The sequence below is a fragment of the Aplysia californica genome, unplaced genomic scaffold (genome assembly GCF_000002075.1).
Source record: "Aplysia californica isolate F4 #8 unplaced genomic scaffold, AplCal3.0 scaffold00820, whole genome shotgun sequence".
Taxonomy (NCBI): Eukaryota; Metazoa; Mollusca; class Gastropoda; order Aplysiida; family Aplysiidae; genus Aplysia; species Aplysia californica.
Window position 1 is genome coordinate 149348 of NW_004798090.1, and position 8329 is coordinate 157676.

Genomic DNA, 8329 nt, shown 5'->3' on the forward strand with positions numbered 1-8329 from the left:
CTCTTAATAAGGAATGTGTTTTGTTAGATTGAACGTTGTGTTTTAATCCAAAGAGATGTTAAAAGCACAAGCCAGTGAAACGTCTAGTCCTTTTTTGGATTAACGTCTTAAAGCCTTAGAGACTTTCTCGACTGTAAATTCATCACCAGCATACGTCTGCTTAGTCTGGGACGAGGAAGACAGAAGAAAATGAGACCAGAAAGGATGGTGCAACCCAGATGTGTCTATCAATGTACTAAGAAAGACTCCTAAGGAACTCCTCTTTATTTTCACTAGAAAGAATAAGATTGATAAGAATTTAGACAGATTAGATCCAGATCTATGTTTTGAAGTAAACATTCGAAAAGATTAGGAGCCTGGGCTTATCAAAGCCTACCTTTCAGTTAATTAATATCAGTCTAACCGCTGTAATTTTGCCACGCCTTTGTGTTAAATTACTTATTAAAAATCACAAAATCCAAGCAAAATCTACTATTCTGAGGTACTAATTTCACTCTCTTGACTCACTGACTTAAGATATAAAAACACAAACAGGCATAAGCCTGAAAGCATTCACAGTAGTATAAACGTATCAGCAATAATATTTTAATGGGGTGATGATGGATAGGAGCAATCAAAGATAGGCTGCTATTGTAACCTTGCTCGGGTCTAAAATGTATGATGTAATATAGGCCTATAGGGTATATTAGTGACAAAGGAAACCATATCCAGACTGCGCATTATTGCGGAGCTTGTTATTATATTATGTACAACTTATAATCTGTGTTTGGTACACATTTTCTATTTCACGAATGAATTTGAACAACTCATCACTGCTTTTTTCATGCAATTCATTGATGTCTGTTTTCTTTCATTACATCATCTATGGGTGGGTTTTATTTTTTTTATATTTTTTTTTTTTTGGGGGGGGGGGAGACAGGGAAGTGCATAGAGGTTGAATGTAAAGCTATTGGACTACAGTAAGTTTGACTCGTTGATTTTAAAAAGACTTTCGACAAGGTCGGTGTTGTGTGCGTGTGTGTGTGTGTGTGTGTGTGTGTGTGTGTGTGTGTGTGTGTGTGTGTGTGTGTGTGTGTGTGTGTGTATGTGTGTGTGTGTGTGTGCTCTCTCTTTCTCTCACCCCCCCCCCCCTTGTCTCTCTCATATACCAAGACCATACTACATCAAAGATTGAATTACACAAGTTTGCTACGACGCTGTTGTATCTTTAAGAGATTTTTTATGGTCACGAGGTCAATTCGTCGGGTCCGCTGGTTTGCCATCTTGCGCCCCCCACCCCCACCCCAGGAAAAAAAAGAAAAGAAAAGATAAAAGACAAACAAAGAAAAAACAAATAAAAGACGAAAAAGAAGGAACATAAAGAATTAATATGTTCATAGTATAGCGTCCTTATGACTTCATCTCATTCAATTGAACTCTACAGTGCAAATGTAACGTGCTTTTTGAGGGCTTGGTTTATGAATAAAAAGAAGTAGATCTGGGAGTTTTTACGCCAAAATGGTCCCTTTTTGGCTCAGTCATGGGAAGTGTGTAATTCCAGGCTGAATTAAGGGAATTCGAATATCTCGTGGGCTAAAGCTGGAAAACAGTTGGAGGAAATCGGTTGTAATACCCAATCTCTCAAACATGAGACTAAAAGTGTTATTATAGCCTTTAATAACGGTATGGGTTTAACGATCTGATTAACATTACTAGGTTGTTTAAGAGGCAGGGCCTCCGAAAATAACGTCCGTCTCCGATAGGACGGCCGAGCCAATTGGGCAAAGAACCTTGGAAATTCCACATTGTGGTCCTAGCTCAAGATCACCCAGTCTAGGATTCAAACCAAGGCCAGCATCTTCATGGTCCAGCATATAGCAAATAAGCTAACGGAACGCCCACTACAGCATATTATGGCACTTAATTAAGGGCATATCATGCTATTAAATATTATTAGATCTAGAGGTTCCACTGGGCTGGAAACTATTGATTTCAATTTTTGATTTTCAAGACAGGCAATTTAGTTGTAATAATTCACCAGGGCCAAATTAATAGTTCGTTATTGGGTCGACTCATTGGCCAGAATTAAATTGCTCGCAGGCCGGATCTGGCTCGCGGTTTATAGTTTGCACACGTCTGATTTAGAACATTTAGGAGGCAGGCGAATATCCTCCCCACACGGGAATCTAACTTGGGTCTTTTGGATGCGTCACAAAGCGTTTAACCGCTACTTCATAGACCCTGGTCTACTTCATTTGTGAGAATCAGAATGTGAACGTACCTTGTTGCAATGTTTAAAAGATTATTAATTTTGTTGTTATAAAAAAAAATAAAAAATAAGCATTTTGTGTATTGATAAATAAATAAATTGGTAAGTAGTCTCTATCATGTAATCAGTGTATTAAATGAACAAGTTTATAGATACCTGGTCGGCATCGGTTATCCGGCCCACTTTGAAAAAAAAGGTTGATGAACCCTGGTTTGGGTAATATGGTTTAACAGTTTAGTTCTGCGGTCACAAGACTGAGCACATATCATGCCGTAGGCAGACTCATTATGGGTGGTGTCTGCTTTTTTAAGTGCATTGTTTACGTGTCAGTCCATAGCCACCAAAGGCCCTCAATAATCGCCGAGCTGTTACCAAAATCTGCCATTCAACTGGCACAGATGGCAATAATTTGCGAGGCTATCAATCCTATCATGACCATAGTAAATGAGAAGCAGCTTTTAGTGTAGAGGCACGCAATTTGGTTCTAGAGCTACGTCTTTTTTCGTAACTGGAATGACAAACATGTTAGATTCAGATTTGAATTGGCCTCCTACAAAGTGATTATGAATTACAAAGGACAGACAACGCCTAGACACAAAGAAAAGAAAGACTATGAATTTATTATATGAAAAATGCTCACAGAAATACTTAAAAGGCAAATACATATTTTGACTGGCAAAACAAAATAGGCCTACAAGACAAAATGTTCATAATGACTACAGCTTAAGAGCTCCCAAGACAAATGCTCAAAAGGACTAATTCTTAATACAAAATCCTGATGGCTAGCGTTGCTAGCAATGCAAGATTAATCCTTATCAAAATAAATGTTCGTAAGACGGAGTTCACAGTACATTGCTTCTCTCCAAAAGCCAAATGTTCTTAATAGAAATCCTCACAAGATTCACAAACCAAAAATTCTCAAGATAAATGCTAACAAGACAAATGCTCGTAAGACCTAGAAGACACATGCCCACAAAGCAAATCTCTGCAAGACAGATACTAACAAAAGAAATATTTAAATAACTTCAAAGACATACGATTACAAAACATAGGCTTACAAGCTAAATGTCAAACAAACAAACAAACAATTGTAGATGTTTTACGCCCCTCTCAACACAATTTGGATCATTTAGGAAGTAAAACCAGATGCATCGACACAGCCTGTCTGGTCTAAGAAGAATGCATCATCCTAGTCTAGACAAAAGATGGAAATGCTCGATAAAAACTATATCCCCACATTGGAATCGAATCCGTGTCTTCTGTGTCAAAGATAGAACATAACAAGATGGTGCACTCAGCCAAAAAAGTGTCCACCGGAAGTCCGCTCTTTGCTTCAGATGGCGCTGCAGTCTATTTTGAAGCTCTCTTTCGTTTTTCCAGAAGAAGAATAGGAACAGCACCTCCTTGCGTGCGCAGATCGACTGCTGTTCATCAGCAGTTCGTGTTCGTTCAGTTCGGAATTTTAGGTTTTAAAAATTTTAATGACCTCTCGCCTTTTAATCTAAAGTCAAATTAAACGAAGAAAACAATCACCCTTTCCTCCGGAAGAGGTTTTTTTTGTCAGCGTAACCATTTTAAAAAAGCGTTCTTCCGAAATGTATCCAAAAAACTTGCTCGTTTCAATTTGATTTTTTAAACTCAAGTAGTGTAACTCTGTTCGCAAGGGTGCGCATTTGCGAAGAGGGCGCCACCGAATTTTGAGGACACTTTTTTAATTGGCTCGTGGCCCCTCTTGTTATGTAGGCTATACTCTTTGTCTGTGTGTGACATCGAAGCACTTAATAACTACTCCACACAGACACTGGTAAGAAGAAAAATGTTTGCAATAGGCAGTTAAGTGAACATTTCAGATATATTCAACGTTGTTTCAGTTCCAGGTATCTGTTCTTCAGCACTGTCTTCTAATTTTTTCTACTTTACTCAAAATCATTACTTTGTTCTGCTCTTTGATCAAACATTACGGGTGACCTTGCTGTACTCACGCCAACACATGTAAGCAATTCCGTCTCAACATTCATTGTGGCCATCGGCGCTGGTGGGTTTGTCCTGGTTTACGTCAGTGTTGACCCATGCGCCGGAGCACATTTTCCGTTACCTGGTTCAGATACTGCCGTTTCGAAAACAAAATTAACAACATTGGGACTCAAAAATATCAGCGGCATTATGTCATAGAACGTATATTAGTGTAGTTCATAATATCCGACTGCGTCCTCGAGACTTGGTAAAACCTTACGGTAAAAGTGTGTAATACGTTATACTTGTACGCAACAACGATGTTCTTAATTTCGAAGTCCGTGTTCTGAAACTACAACAACAAAAATACAAAATTTGAAACACAAAAACTCAATACGGTCCCTTTTTGGCTGAATCGTGTTCTTTTTTGTACAATCCTTGATTGGTCGATGTCCTTGGCTCGAGAACAGCACTGTGAAGACTGGTCCATGCAGTGTCCATATTTTTGCTAATTCGCACTACATTCAGCAAACAGTCCTCGGTTTTACGTTTAGGAACACTCTGAAACTGTCCTTGAGTTGAGAGGTGTTGTCACTTCAGCATGCATTGTTCTAAGAAACGATAATTCCTGATATTATCACTTTAACTGCTTAGAAAACAAGAATCGAACCAATATTGTAACATATTGACCTCAGCATATGCCTTCGCTTCCCATATCAGCTTGGAATATATACCTACAATGCATCTACATGTAAATACATTATAGAGCAATCCAAATAAACAGAGAGAATCCACATACTTTCACACTGTCTTCATATACATTTATTTCACAGCCGCTTTAATTAATTCATTGTACCACTGGCCCATAGTTATGAAAATAGCTGTTTACGTCTCAAATTGCAAAACGAGTGGCGATTCTATCAGTCTTTATCTGGTGGCTTACTTGTTCTCGTTCTATGTATTCGTATGTGGTATGAGCAGACGATTTGTGTCGTCAGAAAATTTACAAAAATTTATACATGAATACCACAACCTGATATCCCGTTAACAAACGAGTAAGACTCGATGTGACAAAAGTTTTATGATGGCCATCCCCTACCAGAGAGAACAGCCATAGTACTGAGGCTTGCTCCCTCTTGGTTTCTATTGGATCACTGGAAATCCTTTCTTATACTGGAGAAACAGAATTATTGAGGTTATTGCTCGGTAATGTGATTAAATTTTTCTTTATAAATGAATATCGATATCAATAGTAAAGATGCTGTTTCAAGAAATAGTCAGTAGTACTGCGCACCTCATTGCTCAGTTGCAAGGTATTGGGTTTGCACATGGAGTTTGTAATGCTGACCTCTTCAGCCTTTTGTCAATTACAATTGACTATGGTCCTTTAGGATTTATGGATGCCTACGATCCTAAGTTTGTTCCTATTTTTTCAGATGATGGAAAAAAAGATACAGCTTTGAGAATGAAGTACGGTTTTTTAAAACATGGAACACTTTCTAAGAAAAAACAACAACAAAAACCCCCACCGGTTTTACGTAATCAACAAATGAAATCTGCAAATATCCTTTTGGAGGGTGTGTTGAGAAATATAAAAGTTCCTTAAACATTTTTTTTTGCTAAATAATTTGCCTTCAACACTGTGAAAAGACATAATAACGAGAACCCAATGGTTACATTTTTAAAGATACTTGAGGAAACGGAAGCTGATTTTACAAAAAGTTGGAGAGAGTTGGGAGAAATTTCTCTAATGAATTTTATGAAGGGTGAGATGAGGAATAGCTTTTGGGCATTGCGTGTAATATTAGGGCACGAGTGGTTTCCACATTTTGTAAAACTTTATAATGTAAGACTCAAATCAAAAGACCTTTTTGACCATGAAAGACAAAAACTAATGAATAAAAATAACCCATGCTTTGTTCTCCGAAACTGGATAGCTCAGAGAGTAGTTTCAGCTGTTGAAGAAAAAGATTTTGCTTTTGTTTACAACTTGCAGAAAGTATTGGAGCTTCCATTCTCAAATCAAGATGACGCTGAGGTGCTTGGGCTTGCCAGTAAGCCTCCTCAATGGGCAGCTAATCTTTTTGTTACTTACATTTAGTGTGATTTGCTCATCATTGATCGAGGAAAAATAATCTGTTTAGGGATGAGAGTTTGGTGTTTGTTGATTTTGTGATCCCACTGCTCCGGGCCTTAAAGTGATCCACTCTCCTACCAACTGTGGGTGCTGTTCCTTACAGATGAGGAGGCTACAACCTCTTTTGTGTGTATTGAGGGGAGGTAGATTTCTTCTCTACTATATATGTCTTCTCGCCAGATCTATTTTGTGCCAGTTTGTAGTCTCAGGTGAAGCCGAAATTAGAATCTCCTGTAGTTGCAATGTAGGGTGTGTCTTTAAAGTGGCCTGTATTTGTCTAGAGGGAGATACACTTACCTGAAAGAAAGTACTTATTTTGAATAGTAATATTGACGCCAACTGGATTGACTTGAAGGATTTTAGTAGTAGTAGTAGTGGAAACAGTTGCTGTAAATGTTTGTTTTGTATCTTAATTGATGGAGTTGGGGAGAATATTATTTTATAATGAGCTAAATAGTTTTTTATCACGTGCTAAGAAATATTTCTTACCATGGGCCTACAAGGTACGCTTTATTTGAATAATGATTTTTTTTGTGGGTGAGGGGGGGTTATACCATTTACTAATACAGTACTATTACAGTTACCACCTTAATTGACTGAAACACAATTTCAGACTGGTCCATGTTATAATAACAAGACTCAGCGATTTTTAAGGAAAATAATCCTGGGGGTTATTGTTGACATTATTATTTTTAGTTGTTTCCCTTGGTCTGTAAACTCCTGAATTGCATCATTAATGATCTTTGCTAATTATTCGTTCTATTGAAAACTATTTCCTCTTTGATGCAACACTTCATGAAGTAAAAATTACCCGTATTTACTCGTGCCCCTTCTCACATCACTGAGTTTTTGTAAGTCACTAGGTTTAGATATTATGTATACAAATATACCTATTTTGGTTTCATATTGAAATTTCAAAGGCTTGGAAAAGTTTCGGTTCTCCCTGTATTCATATTTAAATAATGATTGACATCATTATAGCCTTATAGAGCTGTTATTGTTATGTTATTTAATTTTTACAGGAACACCCCTGTGGACTAGAGTAATAATAAGTTCAGTTCTTATTTTTAACTACAAGGCACTAGCACTTTTAAAGTCACTATTGGCGCTCTCTGGTACTTTGGCTCCGGTTTTGCTAACAGTTTACTGCGATGTTTCAGGTTTACTTGATGGTCTTTACTACCGCCTGAACTGGGCAGCTATAGAAGAGGAAAGATCACACGGATGAATGCAGCCACTCTTGCATCCGACGTATATAATGGCTTCTAAAAGGGGGAAGAAACTCTGGTAGCAGCACTTGACTTGGAAGATGCCTACAACAGAGTTCAGTATGACACTTCATGAGGACTCTAGCTGACCTGAGGGTAGATCCACATTTGGTGCAATGGATTGGGGCAGCACTACGGGGAGGAACTCGACAGACTGGAACAGTGGAGTAAAGCAAACAACGGGAAACTGCACCCAGACAAAGCCTGTACACTGTGGTGTACACTGAATAACCTTGCACCATGACATGCCAAGTATCTCGATAGGAGGCAAAGTGCTGAAGAGGGAACACACACTGAAGTACTTGGGCATCACGTTTGATCGCACCCTCTCTGGCAAAGATCACATCACGAGAACAATCTCCAGGGCGAGAAAAGGCCTAACAGCCCTTAAGATGATGGCCAGAGCTAAGATGAGTCAGAAAATCATAGTCATCCTCTACAAGACACTGGTACTCTCTGCCGTAGAGTACGGACTCGGACTCTAGACCCTATCAAAGGCGCAACTGCAAGACTCGATGTTTTATGAAATAAAGAAATGAGGGCAATTGTGAGGTGCACACTAGACACCTCAGCTGAAGCAATGAGATACTCCTAGACTTCCCATGTGCAGATGAGAGGAACAAACTAGCACAAATCAGCGCATACGAGACGAACCTCCTACATAATAAAGTGGGACAGCAGATGACATCAAGGCTAAAGAGGGGCATAGAATGGATGAGTCAA